Here is a 26,794-nt window from a genome sequence, read left to right on the forward strand (position 1 = left end):
AATACCTGGTTTAAAAACAACAGTATCGCTGTGCTTGATTGGCCAGCAAACTCATCTGACCTTAACCCCATAGAGAATCTATGAGTTATTGTCAAGAGGAAGTTGAGAGACACCAGACCCAACAATGCAGACGAGCAGAAGGCAGCTATCAAAACAACCTTCTAATGTTTTTGGATGATTCCGGTTCAGCCAGCACCTCCAAGTTATATGAGCTGTGTGCACCTTCCTCTTTCCTTTGATCAAAGCAACCTGGGCTTCCATAACACCTCAGCAGTGCCACAGACTAATCGACTCCATGCCTCACCGCATTGATGCAGTAATTGATGCAAAAGGAGCCCTGACCAAGTACTGAGTGTATTTACTGAACATACATTTCAGTAGGCCAACATTTCAGATGTTAAAATCATTTTTTCAAGTTGGTGTTATAAAATATTCTAATTTACTGAGATAATGACTTTTTGGGTTTTCATTGGCTTTAAGCTATAATCATCAACATTAACAGAAATAAACACTTGGAATAGATCACACTGTTTGTAATGACAATATGTAATATATGAGTTTCACTTTTTGTTTTGAAGAACTGAAATAAATTAACATTTTGATGATATTCTAATTTTGTGAGATGCACCTGTATATACATTGCCATCACCACATCCATAAAAATCCGATCTATCAAAATATGAAGGTAATGAATCAAGCCGATAAAAGCTGTAAAGAGTAATAAAAATGGAAGCAACAGAATTGCTATTTTAGGTCACCATATGTCTCACAAAAAAGTAATACAATGTGATCAAATCATTGTATGTACCCAAAAATGGAATTAAATAAAACATCAACATGATATGCAAAAAAAGAGGCCCAGATATAGCCACAAAAATGTTAAGGGGTTTAGAAAACAGTGACAAGCCTTTTTTTTTTTTTAAAAATCAGAATTTTATAGCCATTAAAAAAATAAAAAGCCTATACTAATTTGATATCACCAGCTTTGTACTAACTTGAAGAAACATATTCCTAGGTCATTTTCATCATACAATTAGTAGTGTAAAAACGAAACCCAAAAAACAGAATTGAATTTTATCACCATTTCATCCCATTAAAATTTTTTTTTTAATTTTTCCGCACAATATATAGTAAATTGAGTGGTGTCGTTCAAAGCTATAGTTTGTCCCACAAATGGCAAGTCATCACATTGGTATATCAATTTAAAAGATAAAAAAGTTATAGCTATTGGAAAAAGAATAGAAAAAAACTAAAGTGCAAAAATGAGAAATTGTATTTATTTTAGAGGAAATTTTTAGGTACAAAAAAATTCAGATCATAAAAAGTCTTTCATCACTGATAAGTTGTTTGTGAACAAGGTTATGATACTTTGTCACTTAGAACAGTGAGATGAGAATCCTTTGTGTCTATCACTGTGTTTGATAAAAGCGACAGAAAAGTTGTCCCTCATAAATTTAAAGCAACAGCCTTGAAAGCAGCAAAAATCAACAGAGGAAAATAATAAAGAGATAATTTTGTAAAGATATTGACAATTACTGACAGCAATAAGAGAAATAATTAGAAGCAATCATCACAGCACTTGATATCTCAAGATGAACTGTGTCAAATTCAACGTCTTAATTGCAATTACCCATCCCTATCTATTCACTTGTATCATGAGCTATTCTTTGTGGACTTTCTGTGCCTGACACTGTGCCATTGTGATAGAAATCTGTGAGTAGCCATTCGAAAATTACTCTAAAAATGGCCGAGTTTCATTGTTGTAACCAATTTTGTTTTAAAACCAAAAATCAAATCTGAGATTGGTTTTCAGACATGGAAAATACACAATTTGTTACCTGCATCATTTTCCACAATTGAGTTTTTTAATTTTTAGTTTTATGTTGTACTGTGTGTATACAATTTACTAATTTCCATCTTTGTTTTTTAAACTAATTTTAGGGCCCAATTTTTCAAAGATTTCAGGCCAGAATTTTGGCATAAAAGCTTTTAAAAGTCACAAGTTTTTGCAACATTTGTTGTCTCAATGTCAGTTTCTGCTTGCTCCAACAAAATGAGAGGCATTGAGGGTGATGGTGGCATGGCACGGGCAGGACGACACATTTTGTCTAATTCAAAAATGAGCTGTGGCTCACAAATGCCAGAAATCTCACTCAATTGCCTGACTGGATTAAGATTTCTGGAGTAGCACATGCAGTGCACCTCTTCAGAAATCAAGAGTGTCTGACTCCAGCTCGCTTCCTCATAAACACCATGGATGTTCGGGTTTGATTAACCGAACTTTTGTCAAAAGTTTGGTTGGGGTATCAAAAACTCTACCCAAACTTGAACCTGAACTCCATAGACCCCAACTTCTCTCTCTTTCCAAAACAGTTCTCCCGGAACTCTGAACACTAAAACAGACTTCCACGAGAAGTGCGTATTCGGAATTTAACACCAGACACTAGGTGTCCGCTATGAGCCCCAAACTTTACAGTTCGAGTTCGCTCATCTCTAATCTTGATGAATCAGACCCTGAGTATTTATATGGGTTACAGGCAGAAGAAATAACCTATTCAAGCTCCAAAGGAACTAGTCCTCTGTCCAGACTAGAAGGAGTTGCTACCTTCAAGTGCCAAAAATGTGATACATGCAGTTGGATTTTTTTGGTGGTTGTTGCCTAAAACTATGTGACTGATAATGTGCAACTTTATGTCAATCCACCCACTTGGTTTTCACCTTTTTAAACTATGACCCCAATTCATCATTTGACTTAAGTCACTTTCCATTTTCTGTTTTGAGGTAATAGTTGCATTTTGTGTGCCAATTTCATCTAAATGTTTTGGCACAAATTTAAAAAAAATGGATCAGATTCACCATTGCCTTTGCACCTGTTTTTGCTTAGTTATGTGTACTTTGCTCCTTTTTTTGTATGTATCCAATTCATTTTCTATTCTATTTTTTACAATCTTGTCTGGTTTTTTTCCCGCTTTGTAAGTGGAGTTTAGCAATTCCAGATATTTTAACTTGATTCATCAATTGCTACTTTTTAAAAAGTATTACAATTTAGAGTATCTCCATTTCACTCCAGTTTTCTCTTGGTGTATGTTTGAGTGCAGTTTTTGGGACATTTTTTGAAATTACATAAAAGCAGTTAAGTTACAAAAAAAATACAAGTTTTAACTTTGTGTCAAATTCATGAATCATGTGTGCAATTTTGAAGCATTGCGGTTCAAAAACAAAAACTAATACCATAAGCAAAAGAGAGTGAATTATAAAAAACACCGCAAATGATGAACCAAAATGATTTTTAATGTCTTGAACTGTTTTTGTGATATTTTGGCACAGATAGCTGTGTCAAACAACCACCATCTACTTCTAAGGCTACATTCATGTGACCATATTTTCAGTCCAAGTGCTTGTCTACCAAAAAATTGGCAGTACTTGGACCAATTTTATTTAATACAGCAGTTCAACAGACCGTTTGTTCACATGGACTGAATATTCGCAGGCAAAAAATCGTGACATGCACTAGTCTCTTCCGTATTTTGGATGGGATTCACTTATTCAAGTCTATTGGCACACCAAAACAATTGTATCCCATATGGATCTAGCATCCGATTTGTGGTCTTTTAGTTGTCTCAACACAGCAATAAAAATGCTGTAAGAAGTGATCAAAATATCATATTTATCACAAAAAGGAAAACATTGTCTTGGTCGACAAATAAATAAGCCTTCATTCAGCTCTTCAAAAGCCTTCAAAAATTAAAATGTTATTGGTCTCAGAAAATTTTGTCAGAATAAAAGAAATATATATAATTATTTTTACAAATTTCCATTTGTTTTGTCACCATTAATATAAAAAATGGACAAGTTTGGTATCCCCTTAATTGTACTGATGAGGAGAACCATAGTGCTAGGTCACTTTTGCCATACAAAGTACACTGTATAAACAATTCCAAAAAAACAGTGTCAGAATTGCATTTTCTTTTTTCACAATTTAACCACACAGGGAATTTTTTTCCCATTTTCCAGTACACTGTGTAGTATGAAATAATGTAATTCAAAAGTGCAACAAGCCTCGTCTGTCTATGTGGGCAGAAAAATAAAAAGTTTTGGCTTTTCGAAGAAAGAGGAAAAAACGAAAAATCAAAAATTAAAATTGGCCTGTTGTAATGGGGATGATATATATATGTATATATATATATATATATATATGTGTGTATATCATCCCCATCACAACAGGCCATTTTTTTTGAGCAGTGTGTGCGTGTATATATATATATACTAGCTATTGAACCCGTTCTACGCCCGGGTGCCGAGCATTTATATTGGTATATGGTCTCCATCCTGTATGTGCTGCTCCATCTTGCGTTCCCATTCTGTCATGTGCTGCTCCATCCTGCGTCCCCATCCTGTCATGTGCTGCTCCATCCTGCGCCCCCATTGTGTCATGTGCTGCTCCATCCTGCATCCCCATCCTGTCATGTGCTCTTCCCATCCTGCGCCCCCGTTCTGTCATGTGCTGCTCCCATCCTGCGCCCCCGTTCTGTCATGTGCTGCTCCCATCTTGCGCCCCCGTTCTGTCATGTGCTGCTCCCATCCTGCGCCCCCGCTCTGTCATGTGCTGCTCCCATCCTGCGCCCCCGTTCTGTCATGTGCTGCTCCCATCCTGCACCTCCATTCTGTCATTTGCTGCTCCCATCCTGTCATGTGCTGCTCCCATCCTGCGCCCCCGCTCTGTCATGTGCTGCTCCCATCCTGTGCCCCCGTTCTGTCATGTGCTGCTCCCATCCTGCACCTCCATTCTGTCATTTGCTGCTCCCATCCTGTCATGTGCTGCTCCCATCCTGCGCCCCCGTTCTGTCATGTGCTGCTCCCATCCTTCGCCCCCGTTCTGTCATGTGCTGCTCCCATCCTGCGCCCCCGTTCTGTCATGTGCTGCTCCCATCCTGCGCCCCCGTTCTGTCATTTGCTGCTCCCATCCTGTCATGTGCTGCTCCCATCCTGCGCCCCGTTCTGTCATGTGCTGCTGCCATCCTGCACCCCCGTTCTGTCATGTGCTGCTCCCATCCTGCGCCCCCGTTCTGTCATGTGCTGCTCCCATCCTGCGGACCGTTCTTTAATTTGCTGCTCCCATCCATATGCCCCATACGCTGCTCCATAAGATGCTCCATAGTATATGCCCCATATCAGGTGGCGTAAGTAACAAATAGCTGTGGCATGAAGTGCCACAGCCTCATGCCACAGCAATTTGTTACTTTCGCCACCTGATTCCTTTCCGCCGCCATTTTCTTGGTTCTCCTGCTGGTGGAATCGGCGCCTGCGCAGTCCACGCTTTCCGGCGCCATTTTCTTGAAGACACACCTTCAGTGTGTCTTCAAGAAAATGGCGCCGGCAGTGTGTCTTCAAGAAAATGGCGCCGGAAAGCGCGGACTGCGCAGGCGCCGATTCCGGCAGCAGGACCAAGAAAATGGCGGCGGAAAGGAATCAGGTGGCGTAAATAACAAATTGCTGTGGCATGAAGTGTCACAGCTTCATGCCACAGCAATTTGTTACTTACGCCATTCCTTTCCGCCCATTTTCTTCGTCCTCCTGCTGCCGGAATCGGTGCCTGCGCAGTCCGCGCTTTCCGGCGCCATTTTCTTGAAGACACACCTGCAGTGTGTCTTCAAGAAAATGGCGCCGGCAGTGTGTCTTCAAGAAAATGGCGCCGGAAAGCGCAGACTGCGCAGGCGCCGATTCCGGCAGCAGGACCAAGAAAATGGCGGCGGAAAGGAATCAGGTGGCGTAAATAACAAATTGCTGTGGCATGAAGTGTCACAGCTTCATGCCACAGCAATTTGTTACTTACGCCATTCCTTTCCGCCCATTTTCTTCGTCCTCCTGCTGCCGGAATCGGCGCCTGCGCAGTCCGTGCTTTCCGGCGCCATTTTCTTGAAGACACACCTGCAGTGGAGCCAGAGTGTCTTCAAGAAAATGGCGCCGGAAAGCGTGGACTGCACAGGTGCCGATTCCGGCAGCAGGAATCGGCGCATGCGCAGTCCGCGCTCTCCGGCGCCATTTTCTTGAAGACACACTCCGGCTCCTCTGCCTGTGACTGGTCAGAGGGCGGCGCCGGCGCGCATTAAGCGCGTCATCGCGCCCTCTGAACTGTCCCAGCAGAGGAGCCGGGAGACGGAGCCGCACGCAGCGCTGGAACGGGGAAAGGTGAATATACTTACCCTCCTGGCGGTCCTTGACTCTCCGGTGGAGATCGCGGTATGCGTTCAGTGCTTATGCATACCGCGATCTCCTGGGAGCGTTACTCTGTGGGGGCCAGACTGCGCCGGCGCTTGCGCCAGCGCAGTCTATAAAGGCTTCGGACAGAGTGACGCTCCCAGCGTTATATTATAGATAGATATATATATATATACACACACACACACACTGCTCAAAAAAATAAAGGGAACACTTAAACAACAGAATATAACTCCAAGTAACTCAAACTTCTATGAAATCAAACTGTCCACTTAGGAAGCAACACTGTTTGACAATCAATTTCACATGCTGTTGTGCAAATGGAATAGACAACAGATGGAAATTATTGGCAATTATCAAGACACACTCAATAAAGGAGTGGTTCTGCAGGTGGGGACCACAGACCACATCTCAGTACCAAGCTTTCTGGCTGACATTTTGGTCACTTTTGAATGTTGGTTGTGCTTTCACACTTGTGGTAGCATGAGATGGACTCTACAACCCACACGAGTGGCTCGGGTAGTGCATCTCATCCAGGATGGCACATCAATGCAAGCTGTGACAAGAAGATTTTCTGTGTCTGTCAGTGTAGTGTCGAGGCTGGAGGCACTACAAAGAGACAGGCCAGTACACCAGGAGAGGTGGAGGGGGCCGTAGGAGGGCAACATCCCAGCAGCAGGACCGCTACCTCAGCCTTTGTGCAAGGAGAAACAGGAGGAGCACTGCCAGAGCCCTTCAAAATGACCTCCATAAGGCCACAGATGTGCATGTGTCTGCACAAATGGTTAGAAACCAACTCCATGAGGATGGTCTGAGTGCCCAACGTCCACAGATGGGGGTTGTGCTCACAGCCTAACACCGTGCAGGACACTTGGCGTTTGCCACTGAACACCAGGATTGGCAAATTCGCCACTGGCGCCCTGTGCTCTTCACAGATGAAAGCAGGTTCACACTGAGCACATGTGACAGACGTGACAGAGTCTGGAGATGCTGTGGAGAGCGATCTGCTGCCTGCAAAATCCTTCAGCATCACTGGTTTGGCAGTGGGTCAGTAATGGTGTGGGGTGGCATTTCTTTGGAAGGCTGCACAGCCCTCCATGTGCTCGCCAGAGGTAGCCTGACTGCCATTAGGTACCGAGATGAGATCCTCAGACCTCTTGTGAGACCATATGCTGGTGCGGTTGGCCCTGGGTTCCTCCTAATGCAGGACAATGTCAGACCTCATGTGGCTGGAGTGTGTCAGCAGTTCCTGCAAGATGAAGGCATTGAAGCTATGGACTGGCCCGCACTTTTCCAAGATCTGAATCAGATTGAACACATCTGGGACATCATGTCTCACACCATCCACCAACGTCACGTTGCACCACAGACAGTCCAGGAGTTGGTGGATGCTTTAGTCCAGGTCAGGGAGGAGATCCCTCAGGAGACCGTCCGCCGCCTCATCAGGAGCATGCCCAGGCATTGTAGGGAGATCATACAGGCACGTGGAGGCCACACACACACACTACTGAGCATCATTTCCTTGTCTTGAGGCATTTCCACTGAAGTTGAATTAGCCTGTAACTTCATTTTCCACTTTGATTTTGTGCATCATTCCAACTCCACACCTCCGTGGGATATTAGTTGTGATTTACATTGATAATTTTTAGGTTTTTTTGTTCTCAACACATTCCACTATGTAAATAATAAAGATTTACAATTGGAATATTTCATTTAGTGATATCTAGGATGTGGGATTTTAGTGTTCCCATTATGTTTTTGAGCAGTGTATATATATATATATATATATATATATATATATACAGTATATATATATATATATATATATATATATATATATATATATACACATAAAGAAAAAACTTTTTGTTTCTCCAGCGATCAGTCTAATGGTAGAGTAAAAAATACCTTTTATTTATCCATTAAAAAGTTCCAGATTTCTTGAGTTTCAATATTGCATACATTCAATCCATTATGGACGACATGTTTCGACACCACATGTGTCTTCCTCCAGGAGGAGTTTTTTCTTTACATGTGTGGATTTGTCCCAATCCTTTTTCCGAGCGAACTGTAACCACAGGTTGGATGTATTTCTGTTTCTTCAAAGAGGTAAGCTGGCTTTGCCAAAAACTCTTTTTTTATATACTGTGTATATATATATATATATATATATATATATATATATATATATATATATATATATATATACAGCATTATAGTAAAAAATACATTTGGAAAATTGTAAAGCATGTATATGGAAAGGCCAAAGTGCAAAAACATTTGGCCCAATTACCTGGAATAAAAAAAAAACATCAAAAGAAAGTCTTTCTTTGTAAAGTCCTCTGGAGACACCTCGGGGGACAGACATTTTGATAGATCTCTGACCTCGTGTGTCAAGTTACTTGTAAAATGTTGTTTAAAGAGTGAAATTATAATTAGTGGCCTTGTAGAAATATATACAGCATAGGAACATAAAATGTACATATTTGTCATTAGAATTGACTACAATTACCAAATATCTGCCCAAGGTCAGGAGAACATAGCAGAGCAGGTTCGGAAGCCTTGTTCCGGCGGCAGATACTTGTGTAGTTTGGCCTTTCTCAAATATTTCTTGTGTTTCTGGTATTTAGCAATAATGTTTCCTTATTTGCTCAGTTGCATGGAGAAAGTTGCAGACAAATAAATTACCCAAGTGAATATGTCTAGATCTGAAATGAAAAAGAAATAAACTATATATTTAACTCTGGCAAAAATTAAGAGACCACTGCAAAATGTTGAGCGTGTCTGATTTTTCTCTTTATAGGTATACTAGCTGAAGAGCCCGGCGTTGCCTGGGCATAGTAAATATCTGTGGTTAGTTATAGCACCTCACGTCTCTTATTTTCCCATCATGCCTCTCATTTTCTCCCTTACACCTCTCATTTTCCCCCTCACTCCTCTTATTTTCCCCGTCACTACTCTCATACCCCCCAAAAAACTTGTCATTTCGACCTCACATCTGTCATTTTCCGATCACTCCACTATTTTCCCTCACTCCTCTCATTTTGCACTCACACCTTTTCATTTTCACCTCACACCCCTCATTTTCACCTCAGTATATACATGTTTGTCATCTCCACTGTAAATAGTATATACCTGCTGTATGTCATCTCCTCCTGTATATTGTATATACCCATGTGTCATCTCTGATATTATATACCTGTATGTCATCTCTTCTGTATATACTATATACCTGTATGTCATCTCCTCCTATATATAGTATATACATGTATGTCATCTCCTGCATATAGTATATACCTGTATGTCATCTCCCCTGTATATAGTATATAAGTGTGTCATCTCCTCCTGTATATAGTATGTACCTGTAAGTCATCTCCTCCTGTATATATTATATACCTGTGTATCATCTGCTCCTGTATATATTATATACCTGTGTGTCATCTCCTCCAGTATATAGTATATACCTGTATGTCATATCCTCCTGTATATAGTATATACCTGTGTGTCATCTCCCCTGTACATAGTATGTACCTGTATGTCATCTCCCCTGTATATAGTATATACCAGGTTGTCATCTCCTCCTGTATATAGTATATACCTGTGTGTCATGTCCTCCTGTATATAGTATATACTTGTATGTCATCTCCTCCTGTATATAGTATATACCTGTGTCATCTCCTCCTGTATATAGTATATACCTGTCAGTCATCTCCTCCTGTATATAGTATATACGTGTGTCATCTGCTCCCGTATATAGTATACACGTGTGTCATCTGCTCCCGTATATACGTGTGTCATCTGCTCCTATATATAGTATATACCTGTGTGTCATCTCCTCCTGTATATAGTATATACCTGTGTGTCATCTCCTCCTGTATATAGTATATACCTGTGTGTAATCTCCTCCTGTATATAGTACATATCTGTGTGTCATCTCCTCCTGTATTAGACCGCATTCACACATTATTTGGTCAGTATTTTTACCTCAGTATTTGTAAGTTAAATTGGCAGCCTGATAAATCCCCAGCCAACAGGAAGCCCTCCCCCTGGCAGTATATATTAGCTCACACATACACATAATAGACAGGTCATGTGACTGACAGCTGCCGTATTTCCTATATGGTACATTTGTTGCTCTTGTAGTTTGTCTGCTTATTAATCAGATATTTAGTTTTGAAGGATAATACCAGACTTGTGTGTGTTGTAGGGCGAGTTTCATGTGTCAAGTTGTGTGTGTTGAGTTGCGTGTGGCAACATGCATGTACCGACTTTTGTGAGATGAGTTTTGTATGGCGACATGCGTGTAGCAACTTTTTGTGTGTCGAGTTGCATGTGACAGGTTAGTGCAGCAAGTTTTGCGCATGGCGAGTTTTGTACGTGGCGAGTTTTATGTGTCGTGCGTTTATGTGCAAGTTTTGTGTGAGGCAACTTTTGCATGTGTTGCAACTTTTGTGCATGTGGCAATTTTTCCACGTGTCCAAGTTTTGCATGTGGCGAGTTTTCCATGAGGTGAGTTTTGCACGTGTGGCGAGTTTTGCGTGAGCCTAGTTTTGCATGTGGCGAGTTTTGCGCGTGGCGAGTTTTGAGCGGCGACTTGTGTTTCGACTTTTATGTGGTGAGGTTGGTGTATGTGTGGTGAAATGTGTGCTGAGGGTGGTATATGTGTTCAAGCACGTGGTAGTTTGTGGCGCATTTTGTGTGTGTGTTCATATCCCCGTGTGTGGTGAGTATCCCATGTCGAGGCCCCACCTTAGCAACTGTACGGTATATACTCTTTGGCGCCATCGCTTTCACTCTTTAAGTCCCCCTTGTTCACATCTGACAGCTGTCAATTTGCCTCTAACACTTTTCCTTTCACTTTTTCCCCATTATGTAGATAGGGGCAAAATTGTTTGGAGAATTGGAAAGCGCGGGGTTAAAATTTCACCTCACAACATAGCCTATGAGGCTCTCAGGGTCCAGACATGTGACTGTGCAAAATTTTGTTGCTGTAGCTGCGACGCCTCCAACACTTTTCCTTTCACTTTTTTCCCCATTATGTAGATAGGGGCAAAATTGTTTGGTAAATTGGAACGCGCGGGGTTAAAATTTCGCCTCACAACATAGCCTATGACGCTCTCGGGGTCCAGACGTGTGACTGTGCAAAATTTTGTGGTTGTAGCTGCGACGTTGCAGATGCCAATCCCGGACATACACACACACACATACACACATACACACATTCAGCTTTATATATTAGATTTTTTGAGTAAAATGTAAATTTTTCATTTATTTTAAAAACTTCTGACAATATGTGTTAGGGCTAGCGGAACACACCAAATAATAAGAAAGATAGAGTAAGGTGCGTTCGCAGCCCGGGGTCCACAGTGCAGAGATGGAACCTGCTGCCAAGTAATGACGGACTATATGGCAGTACACACACGGGTTAATTTCACCCTGTGTGAAGGAAGCGAACCCTGTTGCGTCACAGGGCCATGGTACCGCACAGAGAGCGCAAGCAAGGAGTCCAAGGACTCTATCCCAAGACACAGAATTTGAGTTCATATAGACCTCTTGCACTCGACACCGCAACTGGGGTGTCAGAGTGACAGAAATAATAATAATAAAGATGCACAAGAGTGCGTGCGGTGCCGCATTGGCGAACGCCACTAACCACCCAGGCTTGGGTCAGGAAAGTGCTGTGAAAGCGCACGGCGCCGCACGCACTGGCGGTCACAGCAATTAGACGCTGTTTTGAGTGTTACGTGCTGATGGCTAAGTCGGGCGCTAGATAGCAATCATCCACCTTACGCGAGCAGTCATACACAAGGGAGGGGATAATTAATGAACGACTTTCACACATCAACACACACACGTTTACAAGTTTACACTAGTGCATGGCCGTGCGGTCATGCGAACCTTTTATAGCTGCAGCATGTACAGGACCTTCCCAGAAGGACCAATGGGAGGCTGCCACAGAAGTTGAGCACTTTCAGGACCTCACTGGAGGACCAATGGGATCTGCTGCAGTATCTGAGCATGTGACCCTCAATCTCCAACGGGAGATCTTGCCCTGGGCAGGCTCAGAAGAGGAAATGCAGGACTTAGTCCCAAAAGCATCTGCTCACCGCTGCCCAGCACTGGCTTCAAAGGCAGAAGCTGTAAAAGCAGCAGTAACCCTATGCACAGAGTGAGACTGAGCAAGACGCTGGGACTGATGTCTCTGCTGAGCAGACTCCACTGCTGGAGAAAAATGGGAGATCACAGCTTAGATGGTTCGAGATTTCCCCTGTGCAGAGGTGGGAACTTGACACCTAACATTACCCCCCTTCCTAGGGCCCCCCCTCCCTGGACCTCACTACACTCGAAGGCAGCATTGAGCTGTGGAGCTCGAATGTGTTCAGCAGGCTCCCAGGACCTGTCCTCTGGGCCATAACCCTTCCAATCCACCAAATAGAATTTTTTGCCACGTACCACGTTGCACCCCAAAATAGTGTTCACCTCGTAATTGTCCATAGACGAACCCAATGTCCCGTCAGATGACTCGGAAAACCGGGACATGTATACGGGCTTCAAGAGGGACATATGAAAGGTCTCTGGATGATATGCCGAAGAGAGATTCAACTCAATACTGAGTAGACAACAAAGATCTCTTAAGAATCGAGACGCAAACTGGGGACCCCGGTCACTAACAATTTTGTCTGGCATACCCTGTAGGCGAAAGATATGTTTGATGAACAAAGCAGCCAGAGCCCGTGCAGAAGGAAGCTGTGGATGAGGCACCAAGTGCACCATTTTGGAAAAAATGGTCGGTGATCACCCAGATAATGGTGCAGCTACGAGACTTGGTTAAGCCCACCACAAAGTTTATCCCGACCATCTCCCAAGGCCTGTCCGCCACCGGCATGGGGTAAAGCAACCCAGCTGGCTGTTGCCGAGGAGACTTGTTCTTGGCGCAGGAGACACACGCCCGAACATAGTCTGTGATTTTACGAGTAGGGTTGAGCGAAACGGATCGGACAATTTCAAAAGTCGCCGACTTTTGGCAAAGTCGGGTTTCATGAAACCCGACCCGATCCTAGTGTGGGATCGGCCATGCGGTCGGCGATCTTCGCACCAAAGTCGGGTTTCATATGACGCGTTCAGCATCATTTATATATATATATATATATATATATATATATATGTCATTGAGACACATATATATATATTTATATTTACTTCAGAGCGATATAGCAGAAAAGCCGGTAATTCAATTGCCGGCTTTTCATTTCTCCTTCCTAAACCCAACATGATATGAAACATGGTTTAAATACAGTAAACCATGTCATATTCCCATTTTTTTTGCATATTACACACTACTAATGTTATTAGTGTGTTTGTGCAAAATTTGGGCGCTGTAGCTATTAAATTCAAGGGTTAAATCACGGAAAAAATTGGCGTGGGCTCTCGCGCAATTTTCTCTGCCAGAGTGGTAATGCCAGTGACTGAGGGTAGATAATAGCCTAGAGAGGGTCCACAGTTATTGGCCCCCTCTGGCTAAAAACATCTGCCCCCAGCCACCCCAGAAAAGGCACATCTGGAAGATGCGCCTATTCTGGCACTTGGCCACTCTCTTCCCACTCCCGTGTAGCGGTGGGATATGGGGTAATGAAGGGTTAATGTCACCTTGCTATTGTAAGGTGACATTAAGCCAGATTAATAATGGAGAGGCGTCAATTATGACACTTATTCATTATTAATCCAATAGTATGAAATGGTTAAAAAAAAAACACACACACAATATTGCAAAGTATTTTAATGAAATAAACACACAGGTTGTTGTAATATTTTATTCCACTCTCAATCCACCTGAAGACCCTCGACCTGTAACAAATTAAAAATAATAAACCAACAATATCCCATACCTTCCGATGATCTGTCACATCCCATGATGTAAATCCATCTGAAGGGGTTAAAATATTTTACAGGCAGGAGCTCTGCTAATGCAGCTGTGCTCATGCCAGTAAAACCCCAGCGAATGAATGGAAAGTAGGTCAATGACCTGTAGTTACCTTCATTCACGGTGATGCGCCCTCTGCTGGATGTCCTCATATGACCTCGAGCGTGGGAACTTTTCTGAATATTTTCCCAGCCTTGAGGTCATACTATTGGATTAATAATGGATTGGTGTCATAATTGATGCCTCTCCATTATTAATCTGGCTTCATGTCACCTTACAATAGCAAGGTGACATTAACCCTTCATTACCTCATATCCCACCGCTACACGGGAGTGGGAAGAGAGTGGCCAAGTGCCAAAATAGGCGCATCTTCCAGATGTGCCTTTTCTGGGGAGGCTGGGGGCAGATGTTTTTAGCCAGGGGGGGCCAATAACCGTGGACCCTCTCTAATAATCTTTATTTATATAGCGCCATCATATTCCGCAGCGCTTTACAGTTTAACAGTTTCAAACACAAAAGTCATAAGTAACAAAGTTAACAATACAATAATTAAAGCAAAATAAGATGACCCTGCTCGTGAGAGCTTACAATCTACAATGAGGTGGGGGAGATGCAAAGTACAGGTGTGTATTTGCAATGAGGCTATTAATATCTGCCCTCAGTCACTGGCTTTACCACTCTGGCGGAGAAAATTGCGTGGGAGCCTACGCCAATTTTTTCCGCGATTTAACCCTTAAATTTAATAGCTACAGCGCCCAAATTTTGCACATACACACTACTAACATTAGTTTACTGTATGTAAACCATGTCTCATATCAAGTCGGGTTTAGGAAGGAGAAATGAAAAGTCGGCAATTGAATTACCGGCTTTTCTGCTATATCGCGCTGAAGTAACTATAAATATATATATATATACTGTACATATATATGTGTCTCAATGACACATATATATATATATATATATATATATATATACAGTACAGACCAAAAGTTTGGACACACCTTCTCATTTAAAGATTTTTCTGTATTTTCATGACTATTAAAATTGTACATTCACACTGAAGGCATCAAAACTATGAATTAACACATGTGGAACTATATACTTAACAAAAAAGTGTTAAACAACTGAAATTATTTCTTATTTTCTAGGTTTTTCAAAGTAGCTACCTTTTGCTTTGATGACTGCTTTGCACTCTCTTGGCATTCTCTTGATGAGCTTCAAGAGGCAGTCACCGGGAATGGTTTTCACTTCACAGGTGTGCCCTGTCAGGTTTAATAAGTGGGATTTGTTGCCTTATAAATGGGGTTGGGACCATCAGTTGTGTTGTGCAGAAGTCTGGTGGATACACAGCTGATAGTCCTACTGAATAGATTGTTAGAATTTGTATTATGGCAAGAAAAAAGCAGCTAAGTAAAGAAAAACGAGTGGCCATCATTACTTTAAGAAAAGAAGGTCAGTCAGTCCGATAAATTGGGAAAACTTTGAAAGTGTCCCCAAGTTCAGTGGCAAAAACCATCAAGCGCTACAAAGAAACTGGCTCACATGAGGACCGCCCCAGGAAAGGAAGACCAAGAGTCACCTCTGCTGAGGATAAGTTTATCCGAGTCACCAGCCTCAGAAATTGCAGGTTAACAGCAGCTCAGATTAGAGACCAGGTCAATGCCACACAAAGTTCTAGCAGCAGACACATCTCTACAACAACTGTTAAGAGGAGACTTTGTGCAGCAGGCCTTCATGGCAAAATAGCTGCTAGGAAACCACTGCTAAGGACAGGCAACAAGCAGAAAAGACTTGTTTGTGATAAAGAACACAAGGAATGAACATTAGACCAGTGGAAATCTGTGCTTTGGTCTGATGAGTCCAAATTTGAGATCTTTGGTTCCATCCACAGTGTCTTTGTGCGACGCAGAAAAGGTGACCGGATGGACTCTACATGCCTGGTTCCCACCGTGAAGCATGGAGGAGGATGTGTGATGGTGTGGGGGTGCTTTGCTGATGACACTGTTGGGGATTTATTCAAAATTGAAGGCATACTGAACCAGCATGGCTACCACAGCATCTTGCAGCGGCATGCTATTCCATCCAGTTTGCAGTTAGTTAGACCATCATTTATTTTCCAACAGGACAATGACCCCAAACACACCTCCAGGCTGTGTAAGGGCTATTTGACCAAGAAGGAGAGTGATGGGGTGCTACGCCAGATGACCTGGCCTCCACAGTCACCAGACCTGAACCCAATCGAGATGGTTTGGGGTGAGCTGGACCACGGAGTGAAGGTAAAAGGGCCAACAAGTGCTAAGCATCTCTGGGAACTCCTTCAAGATTGTTGGAAGACCATTCCCGGTGACTACCTCTTGAAGCTCATCAAGAGAATGCCGACAGTGTGCAAAGCAGTCATCAAAGCATAAGGTGGCTACTTTGAAGAACCTAGAATATAAGACATAATTTCAGATGTTTCACACTTTTTTGTTAAAGTTATAGTTCCACATGTGTTAATTCATAGTTTTGATGCCTTCAGTGTGAATATACAATTTTCATGGTCATGAAAAACAGAAAAATCTTTAAATGAGAAGGTGTGTCCAAACTTTTGGTCTGTACTGTATATATATAGACCGTACATATGTTTTTATGATTTTTTGAGCACATGGATCCATTGTATGTCGGTTTTGCAAGCCTGCGAGAAAATCTTGCAGTATGGATTACATAGTTCCTATTGACGTGCATTGGGTTTCATGTTTCGGTCGATCCCCGACCCCGACTTTTCGCGATAATCGGCTGATTTCACTCGACTCGACTTTTGAGAAAGTCGGGTTTTGCAAAACCCGACTCGACCTTAAAAAAGTAAAAGTCGCTCAACCCTAGTCATGAGCCATATGCGGCCACCAGTACGTCCTCGCCAAGAGCTCAGATGTCCTCTTGGTCCCAAAGTGTCCACACACCATGGACGAGTGAGCCCAAGAGAGAACCTCCGATCACAAATTAGATGGAACGTAAGTTTTGCCTGGGGGCACAGACTCTAGCGAAACTGGAGCCACGATTTTCGGGCTCTCTGAAGGGACAATAAGGCGAGGCTCCTCCTCTGATGACACTACAGAGTGAGAGAGAGCGTCGGCATGAACGTTTTTCTCCCCGGAAAGAAAATGGAGGGTGAAATGGAACCGGGAGAAGAACAGGGACCATCTAGCCTGACGAGAATTTAGCTGCTGGGCTGTCTGTAAATACACCAAGTCATGTGGTCTGTGAACACCTGGAAGGGAAAGTGAGCTCCCTCCAGAAGATGTCTCCACTCTGAGAAAGCCAACTTCATAGCTAGCAACTCCCTGTCCCCGATGGAATAATTCCTCTCCGCTGGTGAAAAGGTCTTAGAGAAGAAGAAGCAAGGATGCTTCCAACCTTGAGCATCCTTTTGGAAGAGGACTGCTCCAGCACCAACGGATGAGGCATTCATCTCCATAATAAATGACCTATCTACATCAGGGCGATGCAGGATGGGAGCACTAGCGAAGTGTGACTTAATCAAGAGAAAGGCCTTGGAGACCTCCTCCGACCACAACTTGGGATTTGCCCCTTCTTAGTGAGGGCAACCAAGGGAGCTACCAAAGTTGAGAAGTGGGGAATGAACTGGCAATAGTAATTAATGAACCCCATAAAGCGCTGCACCGCTTTGAGCGAATGGGGTTCCTGCCAGTCCATCACAGCCTGTAGCTTGGCAGGATCCATAGCCAATCCCTGGGCAGAGATGATATAGCCAAGGAAAGGCAAGGACTCCTGCTCAAATACACACTTCTCCAACTTGGCATAGAGGGAGTTAGCCCGTAGGAGGTCGAAGACCTTGCAAACATCTCTCCGGTGGGAGTCTATATCTGGAGAGTAGATGAGAATATCATCCAGATAAACTACGACCGAGGTGGAAAGCATATCCCTGAAGATGTCGTTAACAAAGTCTTGGAAAACGGCTGGGGCATTACAGAGCCCGAAGGGCATCACCAGATATTCATAGTGCCCATCCCTGGTGTTAAAAGCCATCTTCCATTCGTCCCCCTCACGGATGAGAGTCAGGTTGTAAGCACCCCACAGATCTAATTTAGCAAATACCCTTGCTCCCCGTAGCCTATCAAAAAGCTCAGATATCACGCGTAGTGGGTACTTATTTTTAACGGTGATTGCGTTAAGACCCCTGTAGTCTATGCATGGACGCAGTTCTCCACTTTTCTTCTGTACAAAGAAGAACCCAGCCCCTGCCGGTGACACTGACTTCCTAATGAATCCTCTTGCCAGATTTTCTCAGATATACTGTGACATTGACTCTGTCTCCAGGAGAGACAAAGGATAGACTCAACCCCGGGGAGGCTTAGCACCAGGCAAGAGGTCAATAGGACAGTCATAGGGGCAGTGAGGCGGAAGGGTCTCCGCAGCCCTTTTAAAGAACTCGTCCGCATAGGGCCAATATTGCTTGGGAAGAGAGGATAAATCTGCGGGTACCTCAGTAGTAGCAACCTGAACATTCTCCCTCTGACATCTACCCCCACAAGATTCACCCCATTCTAAAATTCTGCCTGTGGACCACTCGATATGAGGAGAGTGATACCATAGCCAAGGCATCCCTAACAGGATCTCATCAATTCCCTCAGGAATGACGAGCAGAGATATAATCTCCTGATGGGATGGTGACAAGGACAAAGTGAAAGGGATGGTCTGGTGTGTTATCTGTGAGGGCAGTGTTGACCCATTCACCACTCGTACAGTTACTGGTTGAGCTAGCATTACCAGGGGTATTGCGTTATGTTGGGCGAAGGCAGAAGACATAAAATTGCCCTCCACCCCAGAATCTATGCAGAGCTCTACCGAGTGAGTGAATGAGCCTATTGTAATTGTCCCCTTAAAGGACAATTTGGAGGCAGCCCTTTTAAAGAACTCGTCCGCATAGGGCCAATATTGCTTGGGAAGTGAAAGGGATGGTCTGGTGTGTTATCTGTGAGGGCAGTGTTGACCCATTCACCACTCGTACAGTTACTGGTTGAGCTACCATTACCAGGGGTATTGCGGAAGGGTCTCCGCAGCCCTTTTAAAGAACTCGTCCGCATAGGGCCAATATTGCTTGGGAAGAGAGGATAAATCTGCAGGTACCTCAGTAGTAGCAACCTGAACATTCTCCCTCTGACATCTACCCCCACAAGATTCACCCCATTCTAAAATTCTGCCTGTGGACCACTCGATATGAGGAGAGTGATACCATAGCCAAGGCATCCCTAACAGGATCTCATCAATTCCCTCAGGAATGACGAGCAGAGATATAATCTCCTGATGGGATGGTGACAAGGACAAAGTGAAAGGGATGGTCTGGTGTGTTATCTGTGAGGGCAGTGTTGACCCATTCACCACTCGTACAGTTACTGGTTGAGCTAGCATTACCAGGGGTATTGCGTGATGTTGGGCGAAGGCAGAAGACATAAAATTGCCCTCCACCCCAGAATCTATGCAGAGCTCTACCGAGTGAGTGAATGAGCTTATTGTAATTGTCCCCTTAAAGGACAATTTGGAGGCAAACATCGCCGTGTCTACTACCACTAGACGCTAAAGTTTCCTCAACCGCTGGGGACATCGGGTGGCAAGATGTCCTGACTGCTGGCAAACATGACAAACCTGGAGTGCACGAGCGGTCTGAGACTTAGATCCCGCTCGTGACACTTCCACGGCCTCTTGTGACTCAGGGGCCTAGACTGGAGATTCCAAAGGTTTGGCGAAGGTGGAAGCCAGCCGAAACCTCTGCCTACACTGGGCTCGCTCTAACCTCCGCTCGTGAAAACGGAGGTCAATACGAGTGGACACTGCTATTAACTCCTCCAGTGTGGCGGGAATCTCCCTAGTGGCCAGGGTGTCCTTCACGTGGTCAGCCAGCCCCCTCCAAAATATCAGAATAAGGGCTTTATCCGACCACTCCAGCTCAGATGCTAGGGTGCGGAAGTGGATGGCAAAATGGCTGACCAAGGACGAGCCCTGAGTCAATGCCAACAGTTGGAGCGCCGTATCATGGGTGGCATGAGGTCCTAAAAAGACCTGTTTCAGAGTGCTCAGGAACAACGAGGCACTCTGCACCACATGATCACCACAGTGGCGTAGCCCACTCCAACACCCTGTCCGACAGGAGAGACACAATAAACCCCACCTTAGCCCACTCTGTAGGGAAACAAGAGGCCAGAAGCTCGAGATGTATAGAGCCCTGACTCACAAAACCCCTACAAGACTTACTATCACCAGAAAAATTTTCTGGCAGCGGGAGGCGAGATAGAATCAGTACAGGGGTGCAGTGGACAAGGTGGCTGCAGCCACCCTAGCAGCCTGAACAGCAACTGCGCTTACATCCACAGCTGAGGTTGGGCACTCGAGAGCCGACAACCTACCCTCCAGCTGCTAGATGTATCGCAAGGATTGCTGTTTGTCCGTCATTACTAGCCAGACCCTGGCGCTAGTGTAATGTTTGGGCTAGCGGAACACACCAAATAATAAGAAAGATAGAGTAAGGTGCGTTCGCAGCCCGGGGTTCACAGTGCAGAGATGGAACCTACTGCCAAATAATGACGGACTATATGGCGGTACAATGTGGATACACACACGGGTTAACTTCGCCCTGTGTGAAGGAAGTGAACCCTGTTGCATCACAGGGCCACGGTACCACACCAAGAATGCAAGCAAGGAGTCTCAGAACTCAATCCCAAGACACAGGATTTGAATTCATATAGACCTCTTGCGCTCGACATCGCAACTGGGGTGTCAGAGTGACAGAAATAATAATAATAAAGATGCACAAGAGTGCGTGCGGTGCCGCACTGGCGGACGCCACTAACCACCCAGGCTTGGGTCAGGAAAGTGCTGTGAAAGCGCACGGCGCCGCACTGGTGGTCACAGCGATTAGACGCTGTTTTGTGTGTTATGTGCTGATGGCTAAGTCGGGCGCTAGATAGCAATCATCCACCTTACGCGAGCAGTCATACACAAGGGAGGGGATAATTAATGAACGACTTTCACACATCAACACACACACGTTTACAAGTTTACACTAGCGCATGGCCGTGCGGTCATGCAAACCTTTTACAGCTGCAGCATGTACAGGACCTTCCCAGAAGGACCAATGGGAGGCTGCCACAGAAGTTGAGCACCTTCAGGACCTTCCTGGAGGACCAATGGGATCTGCTGCAGTATCTGAGCATGTGACCCTCGATCTCTATCGGGAGATCTTGCCCTGGACATGCTCAGAAGGGGAAAAGCAGGACTTAGTCCCAAAAGCGTCTGCTCGCCGCTGCCCAGCACTGGCTTCAATAGCAGAAGCTGGAAAAGCAGCAGTAACCCTATGCACAGAGTGAGACTGAGCAAGACGCTGGGACTGATGTCTCTGCTGAGTAGACTCCACTGCGGCTGGAGTAGAATGGGTGACTGCAGCGGAGTTGGTTTGAGATTCCCCCTGTGCAGAGGTGGGAACTCGACACCTAACAATATGTCTCTGAATTTCTAAGCAAAAAAAATTGTATTTTTGTTTCTGAAAGGGAGAAAAGGTCAAAATTAAAAAAAACAGTGCTTTCACACCTCAAATAATGCAAAGAAAACAAGTTCATAATCATTTAGAAACAAGAATAATTTTTGCAACAAAGATGGATGCAACGATATAGTGATTTATCAAACTAACATATTGCCTAATACATAAAATCAAATTTTTATTCCAACCATTTAAAAGAACTCTTTAAAGACAAATTGCCACAGTACCTGCAGCCTGCAGAGTAAGTAATTTAATCATAGATAAACATAAAGCCCCTAATCAACCTTACCGTTCCCTAATAAACCCTTCCTACCAGCAGATGCAGCCTGGTAATCCCTAAATATGTTTATATATATATAAAGACAACCAGTCAACACAAATAACCCAATCTGCAGAAAAAGTGGTGCCTTATAGATTAAGAAGAATAGAAAAGAAGGGGGGTAGAAAATAGTGAACTTAAGAAGGTGATGTCTTTTCAATTGTTAATAACACTAGTCATCCTTCTTTGTTACAGGAGCCATAATTTCAGTTGTTTCACACTTTTTTGTCAAGTATATAATTCCGCATGTGTTAATTCATAGTTTTGATGTCTTCAGTGTGAATGTACAATTTTCATAGTCCTGAAAATACAGAAAAATATTTAAATGAGAAGGTGTGTCCAAACATTTGGTCTGTACTGTATGTATAAATACAAACAGTCAACACAAATAACCCAATCTGCAGAAAAAGTGGTGCCGTATAGATTAGGAAAAATAGAAAGAAGGGGGGTAGAAAACAGTGAATCCAAGAAGGTGATGTCTTTTCAATTGTTAATAACACTAGTCATCCTTCTTTGTTACAGGAGCCAATTACAATCAAATATAACCAAGAGACCAACTAACAAAATACAATTTGGATACCCAGACACAGATAGAATGGTTCAAGGGCAGGGGTGAAGAAACGAAAGGCCTGTTCTAATTGGCCCTCCACTCCCTAATTTGATTGTCCCTGCCTTGCTGCGGAGGTTGGCATGGATTAATGAGCAGACCAATGCTGAGTTGGGAATGGTATGATCCCGTACGTGCAAAAGCAAGAAGTCGAGCGAACTGGAACATTTATCTGCTCTAAGTAATTATCGTGTCCTGCACTCGTTATTGCTCCGGTTCCAGGTTGGACTCCCCACTATTAGCCTTGAGTGCACTAATTTTATACTGTGGGATCTGGGGTTTATTTATTGTCCTTTGCACCCGTTTTTTAAATATCTCTTGCACACGTGGGTCCCTCACTCTCTTTTGGTTACTTTTATCTTTTTTGGAGAGTGAAGAGGGTCAGTGTGAAGGGTAACTGAGGGTGAGCCGACGAGAGCGGGAGCACCATTTGCATTTATATCTAGGGTGCCAACCTCCGCAGCAAGGCAGGGACAATCAAATTAGGGTGAGTGGCGGGCCAGATAGAACAGGCCTTTCATTTCTTCACCCCTGCCCTTGAACCATTCTATCTGTGTCTGGGTATCCAAATTGTATTTTGTTAGTTGGTCTTTTGGTTATATTTGATTGTATTTGGTTCCTCTAACAAAACACCAGTGGTGCATGTAGTCAATCTCTGAGTTCTAACTTGCCAACCGTGGGACTATCGAGTCATCACTCAAACTGTAACAGTAACATCGTATCTGGTGGTAACAGCAATTTTTTCCAATCATTTCAAGATTTTTTTTAGACCATCCTTTGCAAGGCCACAGGAGACAAGAAGTCTGACGCACAGCCATCGCCTAGAGAGGATGGTACAAGAGTATCTCCAAGTTAACATCGATGCCATGACTGTGGAACTGGACCCTTGCTCATTTTGGGCATCCAATTTTGAAAAATGGCCTGAGCTCGCCACTCATGCCTTGGAGATCTTGCCGCAGCCAGTGTTCTCTCTGAACGTGTGTTTGGCACTGCTGGTGGTGTTCTGACAGATAAGCGCACGCGGCTGTCCAGTGGCAATGTAGACAGACTAAAGTTCATCAAGATGAACAAATCCTGGATCCGCAAGTACTTTTCTATCCCTGTGTCATCTTGGGGACACTAAAAACTTGATGATTTTTGAAAATCACCTCACCAACCGTTTTAAAAAACTCTGGCGAAATTGATGCCACTTAAGTGGTGTCTGTGGCCGAATTTTTGGAAAAAATGGAGACTATTTCGTCCCCTTGCTGAGTTTTACATAACGTTGCCATCGTCAATTCCAGGTGGGTGGGGCTATCTGCAGAGTTGTTTACTCATACTATGGCCTGGGATTCAGAGGTCTGCTCCAAAGTTTCAGTGTCTGCTAGTCAGCAGAGTAGCCCAGCCACCCACCACCTGTTTACCTAAGTACTATTTTTAACGCCATCTGGCCCAGGAAATCCTTTTGGGCCTAGTAGAATTTGGTGCTACTCCGCAGCGTACTTCACTCATGAAGCAAGCTACACCGCCTTCTTTCTTTCTCAATCTAACCCCTCAGATCTGGGGTGTCCACTCTCCCTCCAGCTCTCTCCTTCTCAGGCTGGAGTCACACTCAGTGTAAGGCTAGGTTCATATTGCGTTAGTGCAATCCGTTTAGTGCCTAGCGCTAGCAGATTGCACTAATGCAATGTTGTTTTATGGGGTCACGTTAACATCCCCGCTCTCGCAGATCTCCGATCTGCGAGAGCGGGGAACAGACCTCGGGTGTTATGAAGGCAATCCAGTGACACAGTGTGCCAGCAATCAGAGCACATACAGTGATCTGACAATAACCCAAAAACAATAGAACGAGCTCTGAGACGTGGAATCTCTGTAGACCGCAATACCTGAACCTATCCTAAACACAACTAAAGGCAGCTGTGGATTGCGCCTGTCACTACCTATGCAACTCGGCACAGCCTGAGGAGCTGACTAGCCTGAAGATAGAAAAACAAGCCTGACTTGCCTCAGAGAAATACCCCAAAGGAAAAGGCAGCCCCCCACATATAATGACTGTTAGCAAGATGAAAAGACAAACGTAGGGATGAAATAGATTCAGCAAAGTGAGGCCCGATATTCTAGATAGAGCGAGGATAGCAAAGAGAACTTTGCAGTCTACAAAAAACCCTAAAGCAAAAAACCACGCAAAGGGGCAAAAAGACCCACCGTGCCGAACTAACGGCACGGCGGTGCACCCTTTGCGTCTCAGAGCTTCCAGCAAAAAACGAATAGACAAGCTGGACAGAAAAAGTAGCAACAAAAGCAAAGAAGCACTTATCTAAGCAGAGCAGCAGGCCACAGGAAAGATCCAGAAGCTCAGGTCCAACACTGGAACATTGACAAGGAGCAAGGAAGACAGAATCAGGTGGAGTTAAATAACAAAGCAGCCAACGAGCTCACCAGAACACCTGAGGGAGGAAGCTCAGAAGCTGCAGTACCACTTGTGACCACAGGAGTGAATTCAGCCACAGAATTCACAACAGTACCCCCCCTTGAGGAGGGGTCACCGAACCCTCACCAGAGCCCCCAGGCCGACCAGGATGAGCCACATGAAAGGCACGAACAAGATCTGGAGCATGGACATCAGAGGCAAAAACCCAGGAATTATCTTCCTGAGCATAACCCTTCCATTTAACCAGATACTGGAGTTTCCGTCTAGAAACACGAGATATATACTCCAATTCCCCCTCCACCAAAACCGGGGCAGGAGGCTCAACAGATGGAACCATAGGTGCCACGTATCTCCGCAACAACGACCTATGAAATACATTATGTATGGAAAAGGAGTCTGGGAGGGTCAGACGAAAAGACACAGGATTGAGAATCTCAGAAATCCTATACGGACCAATAAAACGAGGTTTAAATTTAGGAGAGGAAACCTTCATAGGAATATGACGAGAAGATAACCAAACCAGATCCCCAACACGAAGTCGGGGACCCACACGGCGTCTGCGATTAGCGAAAAGTTGAGCCTTCTCCTGGGACAAGGCCAAATTGTCCACTACCTGAGTCCAGATCTGCTGCAACCTGTCCACCACAGAATCCACACCAGGACAGTCCGAAGACTCAACCTGTCCTGAAGAGAAACGAGGATGGAACCCAGAATTGCAGAAAAATGGAGAGACCAAGGTAGCCGAGCTGGCCCGATTATTAAGGGCGAACTCAGCCAACGGCAAAAAGGACACCCAATCATCCTGGTCAGCAGAAACAAAACATCTCAGATATGTCTCCAAGGTCTGATTGGTTTGTTCGGTCTGGCCATTAGTCTGAGGATGGAAAGCCGAGGAAAAAGACAGGTCAATGCCCATCCTACCACAAAAGGCTCGCCAAAACCTCGAAACAAACTGGGAACCTCTGTCAGAAACAATATTCTCAGGAATGCCATGCAAACGAACCACATGCTGAAAGAACAAAGGCACCAAATCAGAGGAGGAAGGCAATTTAACCAAGGGCACCAGATGGACCATTTTAGAAAAGCGATCACAGACCACCCAAATGACTGACATCTTTTGAGAAACGGGAAGGTCAGAAATGAAATCCATCGAAATATGTGTCCAAGGCCTCTTTGGGACCGGCAAGGGCAAAAGCAACCCACTGGCACGTGAACAGCAGGGCTTAGCCCTAGCACAAATCCCACAGGACTGCACAAAAGTACGTACATCCCGTGACAGAGATGGCCACCAGAAGGATCTAGCCACTAACTCTCTGGTACCAAGTATTCCAGGATGACCAGCCAACACCGAACAATGAAGTTCAGAGATAACTTTAGTAGTCCACCTATCAGGGACGAACAGTTTCTCCGCCGGACAACGATCAGGTTTATTCGCCTGAAATTTTTGCAACACTCGCCGCAAATCAGGGGAGATGGCAGACACAATGACTCCTTCCTTGAGGATACTCGCCGGCTCAGATGAACCCGGAGAGTCGGGCACAAAACTCCTAGACAGAGCATCCGCCTTCACATTTTTAGAGCCCGGAAGGTACGAAATCACAAAATCGAAGCGGGCAAAAAATAACGACCAACGGGCCTGTCTAGGATTCAAGCGCTTGGCAGACTCGAGATAAGTAAGGTTCTTATGATCAGTCAATACCACCACGCGATGCTTAGCTCCTTCAAGCCAATGACGCCATTCCTCGAATGCCCACTTCATGGCCAGCAACTCTCGGTTGCCCACATCA

This window comes from Ranitomeya imitator, chromosome 1 (genome assembly GCF_032444005.1).
Source record: "Ranitomeya imitator isolate aRanImi1 chromosome 1, aRanImi1.pri, whole genome shotgun sequence".
NCBI lineage: Eukaryota > Metazoa > Chordata > Amphibia > Anura > Dendrobatidae > Ranitomeya > Ranitomeya imitator.